The following is an 11,216-nucleotide window of genomic DNA, read 5'->3' on the forward strand; positions in this document are numbered from 1 at the left end:
TACTATGTTAGAAGTAGAAAATATAGGTTCTAATCCCTTTAACTAGCTCTCCTACTTATTAGTTATCTGACCTGGGGATAATATTACCTGCTAGTACTCATAGTGTTAGGATAAGGATACAAGATTAGAATACATACGATAATGCTTCGAAAACTACATAACATTATAAAATGTAAATGACAAGGACTAACATTTACTGTACACCACTTATGTTACAGACACAAGTAAGATGTTTTCAAAAAAATATCTGTTAGCTTGAATCTTTACTAGAATAAAGTTAACTATTTTTCCTAAGGTCCTCAGCCTGTATTTTGCAGAGCTAAAATTCCCAAAAGATTGCCTTGTTCTAAAAGCCCATGTCTTTTCACTCTGTCAGTTTTAGTAACATAATCTGTAATTCTGAAACTGTAATTGTAAAGGTTATTTTTTGTTAACTTGAATTAGACATATTAATAGCAATAACTGTCTCTTGTTTATATGTACTTTAAAATCTCTCCCTTATTTAAGGATAAATATAGTGTACTCTTCTCTCTAGTTATTTAACTTTTCCTACCCTACTCTAGGTCGATCCACATCACTACAAGTAATTCAATTTTGTTTCTTTTTATGGCTGAGTAATATTCCATTGTATATATGTGCCACATCTTCTTTATCCATTCATCTGTCGATGGACAATTAGGTTGCTTCCATGTCCTGGCTATTGTAGATAGAGCTGCAATGAATATTGTGGTACATGACTCTTTTTTTTTAAATTAATTAATTAATTTATTTATTTATGGCTGTGTTGGGTCTTCGTTTCTGTGCGAGGGCTTTCTCCAGTTGCGGCAAGTGGGGGCCACTCTTCATCACGGTGTGCAGGTGTCTCACTATCGCGGCCTCTCTTGTTGCGGAGCACAGGCTCCAGATGCGCAGGCTCAGTAATTGTGGCTCACGGGCCTAGTTGCTCCGCGGCATGTGGGATCTTCCCAGACCAGGGCTCGAACCTGCGTCCCCTGCATTGGCAGGCAGATTCTCAACCACTGCGCCACCAGGGAAGCCCTACGCTTTTTGAATTATGGTTTTCTCAGGGTATATGCCAGTAGTGGGATTGCTGGGTCATATGGTAGTTCTATTTTTAGTTTTTTAAGGAACCTCCATACTGTTCTCCATAGTAGCTATATCAATTTACATTCCCACCAACAGTGCAAGAGGGTTCCCTTTTCTCCACACCCTCTCCAGCATTTGTTGTTTGTAGACTTTTTGATGATGGCCATTCTGATCCGTGTGAGGTGATACCTTGTTGGAGTTTTGATTTGCATTTAATGATTGCATCTAATGATTAGTGATGTTGAGCATCTTTTCATGTGTTTGTTGGCAATCTGTGTATCTTCTTTGGAGAAATGTCTGTTTAGGTCTTCTGCCCATTTTTGGATTGGGTTGTTTGTTTTTTTTGTTACTGAGCTGCATGAGCTAATTGTATATTTTGGAGATTAATCCTTTGTCAGTTGCTTCATTTGAAAATATTTTCTCCCATTCTGAGGGTTGTCTTTTCATCTTGTTTATGGTTTCCTTTGCTGTGCAAAAGCTTTTACGTTTCATTAGGTCCCATTTGTTTATTTTTGTTTTTATTTCCATTTCTCTAGGAGGTGGGTCAAAAACGATCTTGCCGTGATTTATGTCATAGAGTGTTCTGCCTATGTTTTCCTCTAAGAGTTTGATAGTGTCTGGCCTTACATTTAGGTCTTTAATCCATTTTGAGTTTATTTTTTGTATGGTGTTAGGAAGTGTTCTAATTTCATTCTTTTACATGTAGCTGTCCAGGTTTCCCAGCACCACTTATTGAAGAGGCTGTCTTTTCTCCATTGTATACTCTTGCCTCCTTTATCAAAGATACAGTGATCATAGGTGTATGGATTTATCTCTGGGCTTTCTATCCTGTTCCATTGATCTATATTTCTGTTTTTGTGCCAGTACCATACTGTCTTGATTACTGTAGCTTTGTAGTATAGTCTGAAGTCGGAGAGCCTGATTCCTCCAGCTTTGTTTTTCTTTCTCAAGATTGCTTTGGCTATTCCCGGTCTTTTGTGTTTCCATACAAATTGTGAAATTTTTTGCTCTAGTTCTGTGAAAAATGCCATTGGTAATTTGATAGGGATTGCATTGAATCAGTAGATTGCTTTGGGTAGTATAGTCATTTTCACAATGTTGAATCTTCCAATCCAAAAACATAGTATATCTCTCCATCTATTTATATCATCTTTAATTTCTTTCATCAGTGTCTTATAGTTTTCTGCATACAGGTCTTTTCTCTACTTAGGTAGGTTTATTCCTAGGTATTTTATTCTTTTTGTTGTAATGGTAAATGGGAGTGTTTCCTTAATATCTCTTTCAGATATTTCATCATTAGTGTATAGGAATGCAAGAGATTTCTGTGCATTAATTTTGTATCCTGCTACTCTACCAAATTTATTGATTAGCTGCAGTAGTTTTCTGGTAACATCTTTAGGATTCTCTATGTATAGTATCATGTCACCTGCAAACAGTGACAGTTTTACTTCTTCTTTTCTGATTTGGATTCCTTTTATTTCTTTTTCTTCTCTGACTGCTGTGGCTAAAACTTCCAAAACTATGTTGAGTAATAGTGGTGAGAGTGGGCAACGTTGTCTTGTTCCTAATCTTAGAGGAAATGGTTTCAGTTTTTCACCATTGAGAATGATGTTGGCTGTGGTTTTGTCATATATGGCCTTTATTATGTTGGGGAAAGTTCCCTTTGTGCTCACTTTCTGGAGAGTTTTTATCATAAATTGGTGTTGAATTTTGTCAAAAGCTTTTTCTGCATCTATTGCGATTATCATATGGTTTTTATCCTTCAATTTGTTAATAGGGTGTATCACATTGATTGATTTGCATATATTGAAGAATCCTTGCATTCCTGGGATAAACCCCACTTAATCATGGTGTATGATCCTTTTAATGTGCTGTTGGATTCCGTTTGCTAGTATTTTGTTGAGGATTTTTGCATTTATGTTCATCAGTGATATTGGCCTGTAGTTTTCTTTCTTTGTGACATCTTTGTCTGGTTTGGGTATCACGGTGATGGGGGCCTTGTAGAATGAGTTTGGGAGTGTTCCTTCCTCTGCTATATTTTGGAAGAGTTTGAGATGGATAGGTGTTAGCTCTTCTCTAAATGTTTGATAGAATTTGCCTGTGAAGCCATCTGGTCCTTGGTTTTTGTTTGTTGGAAGATTTTTAATCACAGTTTCAATTTCAGTGATTGTGATTGGTCTGTTCATATTTTCTATTTCTTCTTGGTTCAGTTCAGAAGGTTGTGCTTTTCTAGGAATTTGTCCATTTCTTCCAGGTTTTCCATTTTATTGGCATATAGTTGCTTGTAGTAGTCTCTTAGGATGCTTTTTATTTCTGCAGTGTCAGTTGTTACTTCTCCTTTTTCATTTCTAATTCTGTTGATTTGAGTCTTCTCCCTTTTTTTCTTGATGTCTGGCTAATGGTTTATCAATTCTGTTTATCTTCTCAAAGAACCAGCTTTTAGTTTTATTGATCTTTGCTATTGTTTCCTTCATTTCTTTTTCATTTATTTCTGATCTGATGTTTATGATTTCTTTCCTTCTACTAACTTCGGGGGTTTTTTGTTCCTCTTTCTCTAATTGCTTTAGGTGTAAAGTTAGGTTGTTTATTTGAGATATTTCTTGTTTCCTGAGGTAGGATTGTATTGCTATAAACTTCCCTCTTAGAACTGATTTTGCTGCATCCCATAGGTTTTGGGTCATCATGTTTTCATTGTCATTTGTTTCGAGGTATTTTTAAATTTCCTCTTTGATTTCTTCAGTGATCTCTTGGTTATTTAGTAGCGTATTGTTTAGCCTCCATGTGTTTGTACTTTTTACAGTTTTTTTCCCTGTAATTGATATCTAGTCTCATAGTGTTGTGGTCAGAAAAGATACTTGATATGATTTCAATTTTCTTAAATTTACCAAGGTTTGATTTGTGACCCAAGATATGATCCATCCTGGAGAATGTTCCATGAACACTTGAGAAGAAAGTGTATCCTGTTGTTTTTGGATGGAATGTCCTATAAATATCAATTAAGTCCATCTTGTTTAATGTGTCATTTAAAGCTTGTGTTTCCTTATTTATTTTCTGTCTGGATGATCTGTCCATTGGTGAAAGTGGGATGTTAAAGTCCCCTACTATTATTGTGTTACTGTCCCCTTTTATGGCTGTTAGCATTTGCCTTATGTATTGAGGTGCTCCTATGTTGGGTGCATAAATATTTACAATTGTTATATCTTCTTGGATTGATCCCTTGATCATTATGTAGTGTTCTTCTTTGTCTCTTGTAATAGTCTTTATTTTAAAGTCTATTTTGTCTGATATGAGAATTACTACTCCAGCTTTCTTTTGATTTTCATTTGCATGGAATATCTTTTTCCATCCCCTCACTTTCAGTCTGTATGTGTCCCTAGGTCTGAAATGAGTCTACTGTAGGTAGCATATGTACAGGTCTTGTTTTTGTATCCATTCAGCCAGTCTGTGTCTTTTGGTTGGAGCATTTAATCCATTTACATTTAAGGTAATTATCGATATGTATGTTCCTATTACCATTTTCTTAATTGTTTTGGGTTTGTTTTTGTAGGTCTTTTCCTTCTCTTGTGTTTCCTGCCTAGAGAAGTTCCTTTAGCATTTGTTGTAAAGCTCGTTTGGTGGTGCTGAATTCTCTTAGCTTTTGCTTACCTGTAAAGGTTTTAATTTCTCCATTGAATCTGAATGAGATCCCTGCTGGGTAGAGAAATCTTGGTTGTAGGTTTTTCCCTTTCATCACTTTAAATATGTCCTGCCACTCCTTTCTGGCTTGCAGTGTTTCTGCTGAAAAATCAGCTGTTAACTTTATGGGGATTCCGTTGTGTGTTATTTGTTGCTTTTCCCTGCTGCTTTTAATATTTTTTCTTTGTATTTAATTTTTGATTGTTTGATTAATATGTGTCTTGGTGTGTTTCTCTTTGGGTTTATCCTGTATGGGACTCTCTGTGCTTCCTGGACTTGATTGACTATTTCCTTTCCCATGTTAGGGAAGTTTTCGACTATAATCTCTTCAAATATTTTCTAGGACCCTTTCTTTTTCTCCTCTTCTTTTGGGACCCCTATAATTTGAATGTTTAATGTTGTCCCAGAGGTCTCTGAGCCTGTCCTCAATTCTTTTCATTCTTTTTTCTTTATTCTGCTCCCTGGAAGTTATTTCCACCATTTTATCTTCCAGCTCACTTATCCGTTCTTCTGCCTCAGTTATTGTGTTATTGATTCCTTCTAGAGTATTTTTAATTTCAGTAGTTGTGTTGTTCATCATTGTTTGTTTGCTCTTTAGTTCTTTTAGATCCTCATTAAATGTTTCTTGTATTTTCTCCATTTTGTTTCTGAGATTTTGGATCATGGTTACTATCCTTACTCTGAATTCTTTTTCAGGTAGGTTGCCTATTTCATCTTATTTGGTCCTGTAGGTTTTTACCTTGCTCCCTCCTCTGTAACATTTCTTTTTGTCATTTCAGTTTTTTGTTTTTTTTTTTGATGGATGGTGCTGTATTCCTGTCTTACTGGTTGTTTGGCCTGAGACGTCCAGCACTGGAGTTTGCAGGCAGTTGGATAGAGCTGGGACTTGGTGTTGAGATGAGGACCTCTGGGAGGCCTCACTCTGATTGACATTCCCTGGTCTGAGCTTCTCTGTTAGTCCAGCAGTTTGGACTCAGAGCTCCCACCACAGGAGCTTGGGTCTGACCTCTGGCCTGGGAACCAAGATCCTGCAAGCTTCATGGAGCTGTTAAAAATAAATAAATAAATAAAAGGAAGAAAGGAAAAAAGGAGCAGTATAATACCAAAGAATAAAAAACAAAATAAAATTAGAAAGATAAAAAAAATTAGGAAAAATAAAACTATAATTGAAACAAGTGCAACAAGGTAAAATAAAACCACAACAGAAAAAAGAAAAAAAAAAGCGGGGGTGGGGGGGGGGAACAAGCCAAAAGGAGAGATCACTAACAAAGTATAAAGTATAAAACAAAATTAGAAAAATACAAGATTTATTAGGAAAAATAAAAATGTAAAAGAATCAACAACAATGAATCAACAAGGTAAAACAGAAGCCCAATCTAAAAGAGGAAAAAAGAAAAAAAAAAAAGCCTTGGCTATGGGGGCGGAATTTAGGCAGGGGTGGAACTTAGGCAGGGGTGGGGTTTAGGGTGGGGTGGGACCTAGGCGGGTGGGGGTGTGACGTTTGCACGTGGGGCGGGGCCTAGGCAGGTGACGTTCAAACATGGGGCGGGGCCTCTGCTTAGGACCTGCACAGAAGGAGAGAGGCAGCAGTTGGAAAGGAGGGCCTGTGGAGTGTGGAGTTCCGGAGTTTGGAGGTAAGGCCCTGGGTGAGGGTGTGTGGGCGGGGTTTAGGCCTATTGTGTTGGAGGGCGTCTCAGAGGGGGTCTCCGAGTGTAGAGGTGGGGCCCTGAGTGGGGGATGTAGGGGCGGGGCTTGGGCTCTGCATGGCAGGAAGGAGGCTCTGAGGGCAGAGGATTAGGCCCAGGAGCCCAACAGGCTCCCCGGTGCCTAAGTGGACAGGGAAAGCACTGGTCCCGTTCCCTTCCATTCCTTTGTGCCCCTCCCCTACCATCTCCCCCAGGTTCTCCCCCATCGCCACTGGACCCCTAACCATGGGTGGATCCCACTGGGTGTAGGAACTCCTCCCCTCCCCAAGCCACCCCTCAGGGGTGCAGGTCCCGGAGGTCCAGCCTTTACTTTTGCTCCCTCTCTCCTCCCTCCCACTCCCTCAGGACCCACGTGGCTGGAGGGAGCCTAGGCAGGCAGAGGATCAGGCCCAGGATCTCAGCAGGTTCCTGGGGGCCCAAGTGGGCAGTGGAAACCTGGCCACGCTCCCTTTTGATCCTCTGCCCTCCCAATGGTTCCCCAGTTTCCCCCTTCGGGCGTGGGACCCCTTCCCCTCCCCCAGCCGCCCCTCAGGGCCACCAGACCCGTCCCGCCTCCACTTCTCCTCCCCCTTCACTCCCCCTCACACCCCATGTCCTACCCGGTCACTGGGGGCTCCTCCTGCCCCCTTAGGTGTCCGTGGTCCCCCACCAGTGCCTGGTAGGTGCCCTAGTTGTGAGGAGATGCGAATCCCGCATCCTCCTAGTACGGCATCTTGACTCTGCCCTCCAAAAAGTAATTTCTTATAAGGCACTTGTGCTCAACGTAGTAACAAAGTGAAAAGGAGGTGTTATTGCAGCAGAGAGGAAGAAACAGTTCAGTGATGTTTGAATTGAATCTTGAAGGATGATAAAGGTTTTGAGAGGTCAAAAACAGAGCAGAATGCAGGCAGAAGAAACAACAGTAACAAAGGTGTAGAAGAAAGAAATTCAAGGAAATGAACATTGAGCAGCCTTGTGTAGTACAGGAGAGCACGGTAGGATGTGTGCAAAATATTTGAGGCTGTGTATGGATTTAAATCTCTTAAGGGAACGCTTGTGCACTGTTGGTGGGAATGTAAATTGTGCAGCCACTGTGGAAAATAGTGTGGAGATTCCTCAAAAAACTAAAAATAGAACTACCGTACAATCCAGCAATTCCATTTCTGCTACTTATTTGAAGAAAATGAAAACACTAATTAGAAAAGATATATGTACCCCTATGTTCATCACACCATTATTTACAATAGCCAAGATATGGAATCAACCTAAGCATCCATCAGTAGATGAATGGATGAAGAACATGTGATACACACACATACTGAAATACTAGTAAGCCATAAAAAAGAATGAAATCTTGTCATTTGTGACAACGTGGATGAATCTAGAGGATATTATGCTAAATGAAATAAGTCAGAGAAAAACAAATACCATATGATTTCGCTTACATGTGGAATCTTAAAATAAATAAATAAACAAACAAACAAAACAAAACAGAAACAGACTCAGAGTTACAGAGAACAAACTAGTGGTTGCCAGAGAGGAGGGGCTGGAGGGCAGTGAACGAAATAGGTGAAGAGGATTAAGAGGTACAGACTTCCAGCTCTAAAATAAATAAGTCATGGGGATGTTAAGTACAGCACAGGGAATATAGTCAATAAGATTGTAACAACTTTGTATGGTGACAGATGGCAACTGGTCTTATTGCACTGATCATTTCATAATGTATAAAAATATAGAATCAGTATGTTATACACCTGAAACTAATTTAATGTGGTAAGTTAATTATAACTCAATAAAAATTTTTGATTAAAAAAAGACATTATTGGGCTTCCCTGGTGGCGCAGTGGTTGGGAATCTGCCTGCCAATGCAGGGGACACGGGTTCAAGCCCTGGTCTGGGAAGATCCCACATGCCGTGGAGCGACTAGGCCCATGAGCCACAATTACTGAACCTGCGCATCTGGAGCCTGTGCTCCGCAATAAGAGAGGCCGCGATAGTGAGAGGCCCGCGCACCGCGATGAAGAGTGGCCCCCACTTGCCGCAACTAGAGAGAGCCCTCGCACAGAAACGAAGACCCAACACAGCCATAAATAAATAAATAAATATTTTTTTTAAAAAAAGACATTATTTATTTTCAGTTTGCATGTCTGAAAAAAGATGCCAAATGATCTAAGGTTTTCTAACAATGAAAACAGAAATAGGAGCTGTCCCCTGCTCCTATTATAAATGTAAACAACCTTGTGAGGACCCTTCTATGCCTCTTTTTCTGCGTGTGTATAGTCCCACCAGCCCAGCATAACTGAGCTGAATGGCTTTGAAAGGAGTGATTGTGGGAATAAATGAATGCAGGCTCTATTCTCAATGATCTTGTACTTTTTCCACGTCAATAAAAAAAAATTTATACTCCAGCATCTGTTAGATTGCTGCTATATCTTCCAGCTTTCACTTGAGGTGGAAGGCCTTGACTTCAACATTTTTAGTAGGACCCATACATTTAAACCTCTTAATAAAGTGGCTGCTGTCCTACTCATAGAAAATATTCAAATTTGCCCTCAAACTGAAATCAATTTTAACAAGTACTAATCACTCATTTGTGCATCCAGCACTAGTTTGGTATCTGCAGGGAAAACTGAAGAAGTCAGTCACAATCATTGCCTTCAAGGAGTTTCTTAGTTCATTTTTATGAATAAATTTTAGTTCATTCCATATTCTAAACAGGGCTGTTCTCATGCATAATTTTTTTTTTGTTACACACATCATTCCAGGTAAAAGATATAAGCATCACTGGAACACCTTTAAAACCATAGAGGAAGCGGGATCAGGGACCCGCCGCGCGCGACCACATCTCTCCGCTGGTAACTCTCCGCCCCGCTCTTGGTGACCATGGCTGTGCTGGCGGCCCTTCTGCGCGGTGGCGCCCGTGGGCGCAGCCCCCTGCTTCGGAGGCAGATGCAGGAAATAAGATATGTGGTACGAAGTTATGATCAAAACCCATTTTGAATGAAGTGGTCATAGTAAGTGCTACAAGAACACCCATTGGGTCCTTTCTAGGCAGCCTTTCCTCTCTGCCAGCCACTGAGCTTGGTTCCATTGCAATTCAGGGAGCCATTGAAAAGGCAGGGTTTCCAAAAGAAGCAGTGAAAGAAGCATACATGGCTAATGTCCTACAAGGAGGTGGAGGACAAGCCCCTACAAGGCAAGCAGTACTGGGTGCAGGCTTACGTATTTCTACTCCATGTACCACTGTCAACTGTAAAGTTTGTGTCTCAGGAATGAAAGCCATCATGATGGCCTCTCAGAATCTTATGTGTGGACATCAGGATGTGATGGTGGCAGGTGGGATGGAGAGCATGTCCAGTGTTCCCTACGTAATGAACAGAGGAGCAACACCATATGGGGGGGTAAAGCTTGAAGATTTGATTGTAAAAGATGGGCTAACTGATGTCTACAATAAAATTCATATGGGCAACTGTGCTGAAAATACTGCAAAGAAGCTGAATATTGCACGAGATGAACAGGATACTTATGCTGTTAACTCCTATACCAGAAGTAAAGCAGCATGAGAAGCTGGAAAATTTGGAAGTTAAGTTGTTCCTGTCACAATTACAGTAAAAGGTAAACCAGATGTAGTGGTGAAAGAAGATGAAGAATGTAAACATGTTGACTTTAGCAGAGTTCCAAAGCTGAAGACGGTTTTCCAAAAAGAAAATGGTACAGTAACAGCTCCCAATGCCGGCACACTGAATGATGGAGCAGCTGCTATGGTTCTGATGACTGCAGATGCAACCAAGAGGCTCAATGTTAAACCACTGGCAAGAATAGCAGCATTTGCTGATGCTGCTGTAGAACCTATTGATTTTCCAATTGCACCTGCATATGCTATACCTAAGGTTCTTAAAGATGCAGGATTGAAAAAAAGGTATTACAATGTGGGAAATAAAGGAAGCCTTTAGTGTAGTCATACTAGCAAACATTAAAATGCTGGAGATTGATCCCCCCAAAGTGAATATCAATGGAGGAGCTATTTCTCTTGGACATCCAGTTGGGATGTGTGGAGCCAGGATTGTCGTCCATTTGGCTCATGCCTTGAAGCAAGGAGAATATGGTCTTGCCAGCATTTGCAGCGGAGGAGGAGGTGCTTCTGCCATGCTGATCCAAAAGCTGTAGACAACTTCTGTTGTGTAAGGCAACAACCCTATGTAGCCAGAAAGGCCTGCTGTAATCAGGGTGACCGATTACCCTGGGTCAGCTTGTATGAAAATAATCTGTTTCACTTTTTATTATTTTCAACTCTTTTTAAAAAATGAGATAAAAAGATCAAATCCCAAAACCTGTTGAGATTACAAAATAATTTTTTCTTCTACTTTACAGTTTTTATAATCTTGAGCACATTTTTGTTATAAAGCCATACTGCTTAAAATACCATTGTGCAATATTAGTGACTTATAAGTAGCTAGAAGCTTCCATTTTAGAGAATAAATCTTAATTTACATTTTTTAAAAAACCATAGGGAACATAGATAAGTACTTAGTATTTAGAGACACTTAAATTTTTAGCATAATGGTAAAACTTTAGGGTCATAACAGTAATGACATTAAGGCCCTTTGGGGGTTTTTTTGTTTTTTTAAATTTATTTATTATTTATTTATTATTTATTTTTGGCTGTGTTGGGTCTTCGTTTCTGTGCGAGGGCTTTCTCCAGTTGCGGCAAGCAGGGGCCACTCTTCATCGCGATGCGCGGGCCTCTCACTATTGCGGCCTCTCGTTGCG

At 40.0% G+C, this 11,216-nt stretch overlaps 1 pseudogene; it reads left to right on the forward strand.

Annotated features, from left to right (window-relative positions):
* The first annotated feature begins 6,315 nt into the window (after positions 1 to 6,315).
* LOC102998252 (acetyl-CoA acetyltransferase, mitochondrial-like) lies at positions 6,316 to 10,943 on the forward strand (annotated as a pseudogene).
* Positions 10,944 to 11,216: the final 273 nt, after the last annotated feature.

This window comes from Balaenoptera acutorostrata, chromosome 3 (assembly GCF_949987535.1).
Source record: "Balaenoptera acutorostrata chromosome 3, mBalAcu1.1, whole genome shotgun sequence".
Classification (NCBI taxonomy): domain Eukaryota; kingdom Metazoa; phylum Chordata; class Mammalia; order Artiodactyla; family Balaenopteridae; genus Balaenoptera; species Balaenoptera acutorostrata.